Raw genomic sequence first — 14,484 nt, 5'->3', positions numbered from 1 at the left:
TGATCTCATGATGTTAGTTTATAATTTCGAATCATAGCAACAGACACTTATGATTGATGTGATTTTTGGCATAAGAACCCCTACAACCCTATGGTTGGGGCTATTCTCCCAATAGCCATTTTTGGGGGCATTGTGTGAGACAGTTAGCCGGCCAGCTTAATAAAGACTCTCAAATTTGGACTTCTCAGTGGTGATTGGTCTGTTCTTAAGTTGCGCCCCATAACAGTGATTAAGTTACACGACACGGCAAAGGTGAAGGGATTTTTCAGATGGTGTCAAAACCCCCTAATTGGTTGACTGTAAACTAATTCAATAGGAGATTATCCTGGGGGACTTTAATTAGATGAGCTGTTGAAGTAAAAATTCTCCTGCTGGCCTTGAAGCAGAGGCTCCTAGAACTCTACAGTGGCAAGTAAATGAATCTTCCAGCAATCATGCACACTTGGAAGAAGACTCCAGCTTTAGATACCAACTCAGTCAACACATTGCTGCTTTGTGAAGCCCTGAGCAGACTCCTGATCTACAGAAACTGTGAGATAATACATTGTTTTATTTTATTCATTTTATTTTATTATTTTTATCAGCAAAGTTTAGCTTTTTATTGAACATGTTATAAGAGTTGAGTCATAAAGACCAAAGCCCATGTCATCATCAGACTCCTCGGATTCGTCTTTCTTTGCTTCCACTTTCCTCTCCTCAGCCGCCGTGGAGGGAGCAGGACCTACTGTTGGTGCTGCACCAGCTGCTGGAGCAGGCCCACCAGCCCCTACGTTGCAATGTTGACATTGGCCAGGGCCTTTGCAAACAAACCAGGCCAAAAAGGTTTAGCATTTACACCAGCTGCTTTAATTGAGGGCATTGATTTTATCCTCTGTGATGGTCACTATGTCAACATGCAGGATGAGGGCAGAGTAGATGCAGGCCAACTCGGAAACAGAGCCAGGGTGCTGACTACTGGGTGCAGTGCTGTCGCGGATGAAGTGAGGGCCTCACCCCCACTGGACCTTAGCTCAGAAGTACTACTGAGCATCTGGCGGCAGCTGAGGAAAGCAAAATATTGTTTTAAACCAGTAGATTTGTATTAGTTTGTAATGCAGCAATAAAAAAGTAAAAGTTTAATTTCCAGAAGTTTTGATACCAAAAGCTCAGTCCTTGTCCCTGAATAATGAGGACAGTTTTGAGAAAAAGGAAAAAGAAATTTCATTGCCGTGCTAGCAAAGGAGAAAAGCAACACTCAGACCACAGAGGCTAACCTTCTGACAGTGGGAATAGAGGCTTGAAAAGGGGGTTACAAGGGCTGTTTTCCAAATATCATTATCAGTAGATCTAATTAATGTTTAACTTTTATCCTTGAAAGAGCTATTGTTCCAATCTCCAGGTCTGGAGTTTCTTTATTCTTGTGGACAGTGAGTGGAAGTGCACATAAGCTGGCTTAGGGCAGGAAGAATGTTAACCTTGTTTCCTCAGTAGCTGGGAAGGGGAAGAGGAAGAAGAGGGGCGGGGAAAGAAAACCACATTGGTTTTAAAATAAGCCACCAGTGGTCCAGCAGCAAGGTTTATGTTGAAAGCATGATGTGAACTCAAATTACATGAAAGGGTCTACTATTATGGTTTGGCTGACTGTTGCAGAAGAGCTGTTTTACCTTTCTTTATTGTTAGTCTCTTTCAGTATGTACCACAACTAACAGGGGTAGACAGGGAAAAACACTGCTTACACCAGGCTCTAAGCCTGTATTTTGCATATGATGGGCAAGGTGGGGGAGGAAATAGTAGAGATACAAACTCTTACCTTTGATCTTCCATACCCTGCCCAAAATATAAATTATCCTCATCACAGATAATTTATTATCACATTCTGTTAATTCTACTCCAAAATATATCTTGAGTCCAAAATTCAATGCCCATTCCACCCTCGTCTAAACAACTGTTCCTTATGGACCAGATAACTATGAACCAGTTTCTTATCTGTTTTTTCAGCATCTTTTCTTTCCCTCTTCCCTTTCGTGACCAGTCCACAGTGATGTTAAATTATTGGGAGGAGGTTTAGGTCATTTTTCTGTTTAAAATCCTTCAGTGGTTTTTCAATTATCCTTAGGATAATTTTCAAAATTATCTGGGCCCTCTCCAAAGTAATCTTGACCCTGTTTCCTCTATCTCACAGTTTTCTAGTCCTGCTGATCTTCTTTTTGTTTTTCTTTGACTGAGGGCCTTTACCCATGTCCATTACCTGAAACTGGAATCTTCTTTGCTTAATTATTATTTTGTTTTCTTTTCGTGTTACTGGGGATTGAACCCAGTGGTGCTCTATCACTGAGTCACATCCCCAGCCATTTTTATTTTTATTTTGAGACAGAGTCTCACTAAATTGCCCAAGCTTGTCTTGAACTTGTGATCCTCCTGCCTCAACCTCCCAAATTGCTGGGATCCTTTGCCTAATTCTTGCTCATCTGTCAAGTCTTACCTCAGAATCACTTCTCAGGGAAGGCTTCCACAGACACTCTGGCAGACACTATTGATAGCCCATCTGTCACCTATACCCAGCTAATGCTTCCAACCTTAGTACTGCAGGTGTGGCCACTGCTAACTGCTCACAGGTACACCTTTCTCCAGAGCTTTGGCTTTGACTGATGGAAAATGTCTTGTTGCAAGATGCCTGGAAGTTTACTTTCAGAGGGCTTCTTGAACCACTTACCAACTGATAAGGATGTGTGGGACAAACTCCAACCAGCCATTCATGCTCCGAAGTTGTGTGGGATCAGGATAAGCCAAGACCTGTTTTGAAACCATATTCAGAATTCTTCCCCTGCCTAAAACTGCTATTCTCACTCCCTTACAGTTTCTTCTGTGAGTATTTTCTTGATGAATCACTTGCACAAACATCTCCACTTCAAACTCAACTCAAGGGGACCTGCCCATAGACATTCCCAACATAAATGACAGTCCCCATTGTTGTCTCTCATATACTTAATTTTCTTCATTGCTCTTTTCAAAATTGCAATTTTATATCTGTTTGTGAATTCATTCATTTTCTATTTCCTATTAGCTGTTAGGCTGATGAGCTGTGAGCTCTGTGAGGGTGGAGACATACCTGTTTCATCTACCACTGTGTCCCCACCAGTAATGCCAGGCCCAGTACCATTGGGAAGCTCACAAATTGTTGAATGGCTGGACCAATGGTGGATTTGGTGTCTTTCTTCAGGATAAATATAACTGGCAATGGATGCAGGGTCTTACATTTTCTCTCAGATCATGATTTGTATGAAACCCAGATGGTTCTCAAAGCCCTAGCTTGGGTTTAGTTTTCTGGTAGCATACCCTAATCACCTCCAGTACCTCTCCAGGGGCACCAAGGTAGGTGTTTCTTATCCCTAGAGAGTGCAAAATACCCTCTACACTAACAATAATGCTTTTCATGATTCCAATAAATTACTTTAAGTCTATGCTCTTACAGAGATTGTATAACATGAGTCCTTTCAGTTCTTTGTCCATTGATATGTAAGATATATTTAGCCCCTACTAGGAACAGGCTCTCTTTTGGTCGTTGTGGTTATAGCACCCAACAGCAGACGAGATGTCTACTCTGGAAAAGCTCAGAGTTTACTGGGGAAGGATGGTCAATTGATAAAGAGACAAGCGTGACAAGCAGTGATAAGAGCTCTGACAAATAAAGAAAGGCAAGAAATACAGGCAGACTCTGTTCAACAGAGCAGCCAGGGAAAGCCTCTTTAGGCCTCACTGGAGTTCACCATTGCATAGTTATAACCCAATAAATGGTAATGTAATAATATTACAATAATGGTTTTCCTTTATGTGTTTCTGACTGGAAGCATTTAGAAAACAAGGCTTCATTAACTTAGAATCTTGTTTCCCAAGAAGAACAAGAAGGAAGAGGAAAAGAAAAAGAAAATAATTATGATAAAAGTGTGGTATTTCGTTATTTGCCTTATACATAGTGATAAGAAAACCCAGATTTGGGGACATAAGTCCTTTGTCCAAGGCACAAACTAAATAAGTGTGAATTCCCACTCCTGAAATCAATCTGAACAGTGACCCTAATTGAGGACCTTTTGAATAAAAAGCATGTTTCTTTTCTTCCATTACATTTTGCTCTCTTTCTCGCAAAGCTACTAATCTGACTCTATTATCTTGGACTAAATATCTATAAATAGAATTTTTATACATAAACTTCTGTACTTAAAAAGTGTCATAACCAGATATAAACCTAAAAATTCTTTTAGTCTTATGAATCACCATTAGTCAGTCAATGGTACTTTTGAACATTAATAATGTGTTAAACATTAATTTCACCATGAATAAAGGAAATTAATTTGAGCTATTTTGTTTGCTTTTGCTTTTGCATTTGTTGTTTGTTTTTTATTGTTAACTGATGACCTAATGAATCAGGACTTGACAGTCTGTTTTACATCTGGGACAGAATCATTATGGATATTTATTTTTTATAATAATGACAAATTTATTCCATGCTTTATTGTTCCTAAAACACATTCACATACATTATCTCAGTTTCCTCATGCCATATAGCCGTGTATTAGTGAGACAGATGAAACATCTTAATAGAGGTGTGGGCTGGGCATGGTGGTGCATGCCTGCAATCCCAGCGGCTTGGGAGGCTGAGGCAGGAGGATCTCGAATTTAAAGCCAGTCTCAGCAACTGCGAGGCACTACACAACTCAGTGAGACCCGGTCTCTAAATAAAATACACAGCAGGGCTGGGGATGTGTCTCAGTGGTTGAGTGCCCCTGAGTTCAATCCCCAGTATAAAAAAAAAAAAAAAAAAAAAAAAAAAAAATAATTTGTTAAAAAAATAATAACATTAAGGTCTTACAGGTTTTTATTTTGAAATGCTTCTTTCAAATCAATTTAATATATAGCTTTTTGACTGAGAAAAAAAAAGTTTCCAAAAAACTATGACAAACTTAGGTCTCAAAGTCACTATTTTTATTCCTGTTATTTTTCAGAGGTCTTGCAGTTCTGGGTCAGAGAGTAGAAAAAGTAGAGTCTTTTATTATTTTATTTCTTGAAAATGTTACTTCTGTGTTTTTAAGAGAAGTATAAAAATGCACAAACTTTATCCCTGTAAGGACAAAATTTACAACCACAATAAAAAAATCTTAAAGGTGCATACATTTTATAAAACAGCTAAAGGTGTTTTATAAAACAGCTAAACTTGACACAGAAAGTGTATGTGTTTAAAGTCAACTTAATGGGAAAATAGGTTTAAAAAAAAAGAAAGCAACTTTATATCATTTAGTTAATTACTCAAAGGATGGATTGAGTGCCCATAGGGGTTTTGTCCTGATTGTATCAAAACTTAAAATTCTTCTCTTTCTATTGGGATAAAAGAATCTTCACATTTAGTGAAAAAGAAAATGCCGTATTTTCATTTGATTCTTTGAAGATTGACAAAGCTTTTGTTCACCATCATTTTGTGTTGCAGAGCTTTGGATTTTGCAGAGTACTCACCAGACTCTTGATGGCTGAGCTTTTTTTTTTTTTTTTTTTTTTTAATAATTCAATTTTAATAAACCCTTCACCATTAAAAAAAAAAAAAAGTAACATTATTGGGCCCTGACTAAGTGATAACCCAAGTTCATATCATTGGTATGGGAGAAATCCAAGAAAAGAAACTGAGGTCATAACTTTAAGTACAATGAACTGTCACCATCTGCTCTCTTTCAGTCTGAGGAGGAAAGGTGACATGGTCTGAAGGATGGAAGGTGTGTCTGAGACCAGACAGTCCATTCTCTAGTATCTTCTGAGTCAAAATCAGGATTGATAGCACAGAAGATGTGGGTTGGACAAGACCTGTGGATCTCACCCTGTACCCCTCAAAAGGGTAATGCTGTGTGAGTTCCTGCCTTTGAAATCAGAACCAGTATCTTTCCTATTCCCAATATTAAACTAACTGAGAAAATGTTTCTCCAGGAACTCTCTACTGAAACATATCAAAATGAATAAGCCAATAGCAAGCTAATCTTAGTAGTTTTATAACTTAAAACATAAACAAATGTGATTAGGAAACCACCCTTTGATTGTTGTTAACTTGAATCAAACAATTGTATTTCCCAATGGCCCAACTGTTCCAGGTGTGTGGCATGCAGTTCTGTATGCTGCCTGGACCCTTTCTGGACCCTTTCTGTTAGAGGGGCCCTTCTGAACCAGAGATTCTACTATTCTAAATCTTGGTAAAGAGAGGGTTTCCCAAATGCATTTTAAAATATGACAAAAGTTGGCTACACAGGCAGTCAAACCATAACTGATCCCCAAGGATTTACAACAACAGCAATAAAAAAATTTTGAAAAGACAAATAATCTAAAATTCCCCTTATTGTACTGTTACTATTTTGCCAGCATCAGCACTTTGATTTGGCCTGGAATGTTTAATAAAAATGCAGTGCAGGGCTTAAGAGTGTTTCAATAGCTCTGCCTAGAGGTTCTTTTCACTCAATGAAGCAGCAGATAGGAACTGAAAAGATATAGCAAATAAATAAGACCAAAAAGATTTTATGTGAATTAAGCGGTTACATTCTTATAATACATACATTCTTATAATATATATAAATTGTGTTCTCAATGTGTGCTTTTCTTGCATAGCTGTTCATTAGTGGCCATGAATTGCAGTTTTTATGTCTATCGGTTGCCCTCCAACCAATTAAGTGGAAAAAGAGGATTTTTTTCCCCCATGATTAATTGCTGAACAATAGCCTGAAGAGTCTTCAGGGCATTGAGATTGATTTTTTGTACTTTTAGGTTGTAAGAAAAATCTGGTGTAAGTAAAGCATAATGGCTGCAGATTGCAATGTTGCTCATTAGCAAAGCTTGTGTTTTTGAAATCAGTGCTTAGGATTTTCCTGCTGGGAGAATCAGGCTGCAATGTCTAAGTAGTTTTTGCTTCTAGACATTAGCTACCAAGGATAGTAAAAGCCAAGCAAAAAGTAGGCCTGTCAGTTTGTCTCAAATCATTCAGTTTCTAAGATAAGCAGACCTTTCTTAGGCATAAAAAGAGAGTTTGAATGATTCATGAAATCCTTTCTCCACATTAAAAATGAAAGAATGAAGGAAATGACAAGCAAACGATTCATTTATTTGCAAGACATAAATGGAACTTCTTTAGGGAAACATATGATGTACACATGTACATATATGTAGGTTTACATGCACACATATACCTGTCTGCATACATACAGAGGATTCAAATGCTTTCTCATGCATAACTCTATCTAGAGACTTTAAAACCAGTACTAATGTAGGAAAAAATTTTTTTAATTAAAAGGAAAAAGAAGATTTATTGCTTTGCCAGCAAAGGAGAAATACAGGGGATGCCTGTCCCCAAAGGCTGTGATTTTGCCCATCAGCAGGAACAGAGGGTTTTTAAAGAGGTGATTCAAAGGCTACATTCCCACATGTTCTCTGTTGGAGTTGTAATTCACTGGTTAATTTGGGAGATAGTCATTTCTAAGATTTTCTGCTACCATCCCCAAAGTCTGGATTACTTTATTCCTATGGTGGGTATATACTCAAGGACAGATAACTCTGCTAGGCTAGGGGAAGAAAGTTAATCCTGTTTTACCAAGTTAATGTAGGATTAAATTTAACAACACATGTATTTGTTTTTAGACAATTTACTTGTGCTTATTTTACATTAAATCCTGCATACGTATATGTATTTTTCTTTACAAATATTTCATTTGGCTAAGCATTGACATAGCAATAACATGATACTTTTGACTTTAAACAGGTTAAGGGTCATTGAATTCATTAATTACATGTCCCCTTTCTGGGTGATTAAAGAGGATGTTACCTTTAATAATGTGCCAATGTTATGATTTTTAAACATCAAAATGATAATTGGTTCATCTTTTACATTTACATTTTGGTTCCCACAATGCTTTAATATATTGGATTTTATCAAGGTCATATAACCAACTTACTATACCAATAGGTAAGTTATGACTGTAGGTTCTATGGAGAATCAGGCACAGATTTTTTATCATCATTATTGTATGTAAAACTAATGTTATTCTACATACAACTAATAATCTGTCTTAGTTTGGGTTGGTACTCAAAAATTACCATAGATTGGGTGACTTAAACAACATTTATTTCTCCCTGGCTGGAGGCTGGGAAATCAAAGATCAAAGGGCTGGCAGATCCAGTTTTGGTGAAGGCCCACATCTTCGTTTGTAGACGGTCAGCTGTCTTCTTGTATCCACATAAGACAGAACAAAGAGGAAACCAGCTCTCTCCTAGGTCTTCTTTAGAGCTACTAATCTCATCATAAGGGCCTTACCCTCATGATCTCTTCAAAACTTAATTACCTCCTAATGGTCCCATTTCCATACCAGCACTGTTGGAATTAGGACTTCAACCTGTGAATTTTAGGAGGGATGCAAATGTTCAGTCCATAAAGAAATTGCTCAATTTACATACCAGTTTATAGTTTTCCATGAGACCTTTCTCTCTCACTTCTTACAATATAGCTTAGTGATATATCAAGCTATTACAGGTTGAGTATCACTAGTCCCAAAACCCTACACCTGAAATCCTCCAAAATCTGAAACTATGAACACCAACATGACATCATAAGTGAAAAATTCCACACCTGACCTCATGTGCTAAATCACAGTCAAAATGCAGTCTTACTAAAATACTGCATAAAATTGCTTTCAGTCTATTTGCATAAGGGATATATGAAACACAAGAATTGCATTTTTAGGATTGAGTCCCCCCCCAAAAAAAAATCTCCTTGTATACATGCAAATATTTCAAAATCTAAAACAATCTGAAATCCTAAGGTCTTTTGGCCCTAAACATTTTGGATATGGAACACTCAACCTGTATTATCACTATTCTCTTACAGATGAGGAAATGGAGGCTCTGAGAAGTTAAGAAACTTTCCTAATATCATATATCTTATAAAAAAATCAAGTCGAGATGCTGAAAAGAACTCAGAACTCTGACCTTATTGTGTGCTTTATTGGACTACACTGTTCTAAATCTCCCAAGATGACTGTCTAAGGAAACTTTCAAGAAAAATTGGCCTTCAATTTTATAGTACTGAAGGCCTGAGTTCATTTAACACAATGAATAAAACTTGTTCATGGAGATTCTCCATAAGATATTATCTATATTGTGCTTTAAAGGATCAATATAGAAATGGGTGTAATCTTTATTAGCGTACAACTTAGTGGCCCTGCATACTATTCTCAAGAGAATTTTATCTTGTAAACCACTAATAGAATTTTCGACAATATCTAAGTGGTATTTACTACTATACACTTACTAATTTCCTTCATTGAATTATTTTAATAATGCTTACGAGAATCCTTTGAGGAAATTATTATTTATTGGCCATCTTAGAGATGAATATAAACCATTGTTCCAACCAGGCAAAAACAAGAAAGCATAGTCTTTATGGATGAATCCTCAAAGGCACAACATGCAGAACTCTCAGCTTTGGAAAGTCAAAGAAATTTTGAGATAGCAAGCAGTAAAGACTCTGAAAGAAAAGGAAAGGGACTTTAAAAAAAAAGCAGTGTTTTCTCAGAATACTGTTAAGAACCAACAGAAAAGCACCCTGATATTGAAATAGTCACTGTCTGCAGCCTGACTCAATATACTGTCTGGATTCAACTTCAATCAGGACACTTCACTATGGAGCATTTGTGGATTCGGTTTGAAAACCCTGTATCACCTCCATTCCCTGAGGCTCCATCCCAGGGTTGCACCCCTCCCTATTCTGTGTTGGACAGTATAATCGGCTTAGTGCTCTCTCAGTCTCAGAGACTGTTTTGCCTTCATATTGTTATTATCTCATCATTCATACAGTAATTCAATGGGCAACTCATTTAAAACAAAATGGCAGCCAGTGGGCTAGGGGTGTAGCTCAGTGGTAGAGTGCTTGTCTAGTGTATGTGAGGTCCTGGGTTCAATTCCCAGTATCACAAAAATTAAGATAATAAAAATAAAATAGCACCCAGAAAACTTACAAGTAAAGATGTACTTGGTGATTCCTTTACTCATTTTTTGAGTCCCTACTCTGTGCCAGTTGCCATGCTAAAATCTTGAATGTATAATCTGGTGACATGGAGGCTGTTCTCATGGGGTGCTTTATCTAGACATGGAGACAGATACCAAATAAAGACTGAAATACATAAATATAAAGCTGAGATTGTGGCATGTGCTAAGGAGAAGTGCACACTGCTGTAATTGCCAAGTGGGAATTTGGCCTATTCAGGGAAGTTGGGAAAGGCTCCTCTGAAGAAAACATCCTCCAAGCCAAAAAAGGAGAAAAAGCACTATGGGGAGGGAATCAAGCAGAGGGCTTGGCAGAGGCTGTCTGGATGGAAAAAGAGGAAGAAGACCCTATGGAGGCCAGTGTGTGCAACTGGGGATCCTGACAGGGTCTGGTGGGTCAGGTAAAGAGCTTGGTCTTCATTCTAAGAAGTGACAGACCTAAATTTGTGCTTCACAAGGCAACTCTCACTGCCGTATGTAGAAAATGGATTGAATGATGTCAGAGTGAATGCTGGTTGAGACCAGCGAAGCCACTGTTACCAGAGTCCATGGAAGACTAATCTAGTCTGGAAGATACAAATTTTAGTGTGCACAGTTACAAAGCATCTCCAAGGTGTTCTCAACCCAGCTTATTAGGTGCTGCTCTTTTCTTTCTTTATTTCTCTCGATGTTCAGACTTTCTCCCTTAGTCCCTGTTGTGCAGTATCATCTATAGTGAGGCCAGCTATTAAAATAGGTTGACTGCATCAAGAGATAAAGGGATGGGCGAAAGGTTCTTTATTATACCATCATGCTGTTTGTGAGAGAAAATGTTACTTTGCAGCAGTGCTGTATGCAAAGAACTAATAATGTTTTAATAAATGTTTAATACATATGAATAAATGACTAACATGTTTTTAATAACAATACATTGTGCTTAATATCGCCTGCTCCTTGTACCACATTTATTTTTCTGATGTTTCCGAAATAATTCTCTTGAAAAGTGACGTGTCGAAGTGGTTCTATGAGTCATGACTTTATGAGTGTCCTCGGTTTCTTCTTTCCTAGTGTGTTGTGTAAGGGCATATGTTCCAGACAGGCTGCTGGTTCGAATCACTTTTGTTTACCTCACTAACTTTTCTGACAGGGATTTTGGGAGAAATAGTTCTTTGATTTTGGGTTTCTTTTTTTTTTTTTTTTTTTTTTTTTTTTGGCAAGCAGATGAAGTTTTGTTTTATTTCAGTGATAGTGAGACTGTAAGGCCCCCCAAAAGGAAACGAAACCCCAACTCTGTCCCATGGATGGACGGCAACCCCAATCAATCGCAGGAGGCGTCACTTGATGCAAACCGCAAGAGGTGTTTATTCCAGCGCGCTGGGACCCAACTCCAGGAGTCGAGTCCCTAGCAGAAAATCTTGTAGGTTTATAAAGGCAGAAACCACACATCGGGAGGGGTCGCACATGAAAGGGAAAAGGGGGACAAAGCTGCGGGAAATTTCAAAGGGGGGTCTGGGTTTGCTGATAACATACAACATGTTTCACAATGTTTTACAATAGGGGGTAGATTCTGGTCAATAGTTTCTGGTAATCATTCTGTTTGATCACTATCTGGCTATCTGGCTCAATTTACCCTTTTATTCTCTGTTTGGGGCTGTTTCTTGGAACAGCTTTAAGGGCTTTGTTCCCATTCCTGGGAGGGAAACCTTAGGGAGTTGAGATGACTGGGAGGGTGACCTTAGGGAGTTAAGATAACTGGGAGGGTGACCTCAGACAGCTTAAAAAAATGTCCATTCTTTCAAGACCTCTATATACAGACAAGGGGGGGGGACTTTATTTTGTGGTCCCTTCCTCCTTTGACGGTCCTTATAATTTCCCTCTTCTTGGCCTGGAGGCACTGTTCACCAAGCTTGTAGGCTTCCTAGCTCTGGAGCTGCTGGCCTCAGACTGGAGAGCCAGGACCTTTTGACCAACCTCGTCTGCCTTCAGTTTATGGATGTGTTCCCAGAGTCCTCTTGGTTTTGAACACATTTCCCTTCACCTTCAGTGAAGACTAATGGTATCATAGCAGCCTGGGCAGAAACCCCGTCCTCCTCAGTCAAGTGAACTCCTCTGGCATTCGGGCATTGGCTATACCCCACTTCACTTACCTGTGCCCATAGGCCTGCCCTTCCTGCAGGCCAAAGTGTTTTTCTGGCATTCAGTCTGGGAACAGGTAGTCAAAGGCTTACGGGTAATCAGCCCATCCTTGATCAACTTCTGGATCTGCTGATAGGACCTGGCATTGTGATTTCATCGGGCCCCACAAGACCTTTTTGCCATAGTGGAGGACCCTGAAGGCCAGCCTCTTCTGAAGCCTGAGCAAACTCATGACTGCATGGTCAATTAAATAGGTTATACACATTAAAGCACTTAGTGTGGTAGCTGGCACATAATAAGTGTTTAATAAATGATGGCTATTGCTTTTATTATTACTTTCCCCCCAGTTTTTCTAATAACCATCTTGTTATTTGCAAATGGAGTTGTTTTTAGACTATAAGCATAATAGGCATAAAATATTAGCAGTGCTTATCTCTGTATGCTGGGATAGATGGTGATTTTATCTGCTTCTTTATACTTCAGCGTATTTTTCTATGTTCTCAAGAGTAAACAGGTAATGTTTTATCACAGAAAGTATTCTTTTAAATTGTCTTGGGACTGGGAATATAGCTCAGTGGTACAGCAGTGCCTAGCATGTACGAGGCCCTGGGTTTGATCCCAGCACCACCAAAAAAAAAAAAAAAAAAAAAAAAAAAAGTCTTCTTCCCAACTTAGATTATTGCCATCAGGCATCAGGCAGGTTGAATTAGAAAAACAACAACACATTGATTCTTAAGTTTCCCTGATTCTTCCTAAGGAAGAGAGGGTTACTGAGCCCAGTGGCTTGTTGGGTCTGAGCTGAGTGTACTTTGGGGACAATGTTGACAAAACAGTACCAGCTATGGCTGTTTTTATTACCCTTCAGCTCCCAAACAACAGCTGTGTTTTTTGAGAACTGTCGGTATTGTGACACTAATATTCAATCTAAACTGAAACCACACCTTCAGTGAACTGTTTAATGGTAAGAGCAGCTGAGGTATCCTGCGCTTTAATATACCAACATTCCAGATTAATTTAAGGCTTCACAGAAGAAGCAACTCCTCTGCAACCCCAGTACTTTAATTTGCATTAGCACCAGTCATTACCATTTACAAGGCCAACAGATCTACCTCAATGTGACCCTCAATTAAAGACTTGAATATGGTAATTTTACTCTCTTGATACTTCTACCAACTTGAATTTGGCAAGCAGAATAAACACCATTCCAGAATTAGACCTGATAACTGAGTTGGAATTGGTTGATATTCAGAACAGGTACTGGGAGAAAGGTACAGTCAGGGAGGCAGGACACAATGACAAAGCCAAGTGAGAGAAAATTTAACTTTGATTAACTGAGATATCCCAACCTTGGAGGGACCAAGGCCTGGAAGTCCAGAGCAGGCAATACTTGGAGGTCCAGGGGGTGGACTCAAGAAGGCTTGCAATCCTTGACTGACCTCATGAACCGGATGATTATCCTTGATCTTCCTTGTGGGCACCGGGTCACAAAGAGAGAGGTCTGGTTCTGCATGGAGCATCAAAGACTAGGCCCATGGGAACAGGGCAGAAGTCTAATTCTCAAAGCAGAACCAGGTGAGCAGGAACACCAGCAGCCCAGACGGGTTGATATGAAGGTCAGGAATAGCCTAAACACTGACTCAGAGTTGAGCCACCTGGTGGGGAGTGGGGCCTGGAGCAGGGCAAAATGGCATTGGACTTGTGGAGGGAGAAGGAATTAAGTAGTTAATATTTTTGTTAGTTGACATTAATAAAAATAGTAACTGCTTACTAAGCACGTACTTATATGTCAGGCACTACGCTGGGACTTTGAATACATGACCACTAACCTCACAACACCCGTGGAAGGTGGGTATTATTATTTCCAGTTTATGAATGAAGAAACTGGGGTTCAGAGAGGATAATAGCCCCAGGCCATAGAGTTAAGAAGAGGTGAATTGAGGTTCCCATCCCCAACTCTAAACCCATGGTCTCTCTGCTACTCCATGAACATATTTACTACTTATTACATCTGAGCACAACACATTCCAAAATTTTCCTTCCTCCCTTTCCTTTCCTTCCTTCCTTCCCATTTTCCCTCCTTTCCTTCCTTTCTTTCCACTCAGGGGCAACATCATGCTAACAACCTATAATTAATGCTTAAAAATAGTAAACATTTTAATTCATGGAAAAGTAAGTTCAAGCTCCAAGCTGATAGTATCAATAACATATAATTGTATTTTCATGCTGCAGGTAGCAGAAAGTCTGTAATTACCTTAGGAATGTATAAACATTCCTGGAGTGACAAACTGGTAGTAGTTTCAATACTTTTGCTAGCCATTTGCTAACTCTGTG

The 14,484-nt window shown here is 38.9% G+C and overlaps 1 pseudogene across 1 annotated transcript; it reads right to left on the bottom strand.

Annotated features, from left to right (window-relative positions):
- Positions 1 to 590: 590 nt before the first annotated feature.
- Positions 591 to 2,736, bottom strand: LOC306667641 (large ribosomal subunit protein P1-like; annotated as a pseudogene). Its single transcript has 2 exons — positions 2,693 to 2,736; positions 591 to 966 (listed from the first exon to the last, which is right to left on the bottom strand). The product of its transcript is annotated as a large ribosomal subunit protein P1-like (transcript).
- Between the last annotated feature and the right edge of the window lie 11,748 nt (positions 2,737 to 14,484).

Source organism: Sciurus vulgaris, assembly GCF_902686455.1.
Source record: "Sciurus vulgaris genome assembly, chromosome: 8".
Taxonomy (NCBI): Eukaryota; Metazoa; Chordata; class Mammalia; order Rodentia; family Sciuridae; genus Sciurus; species Sciurus vulgaris.
This window is presented reverse-complemented; position numbering and strand designations above follow the sequence as displayed.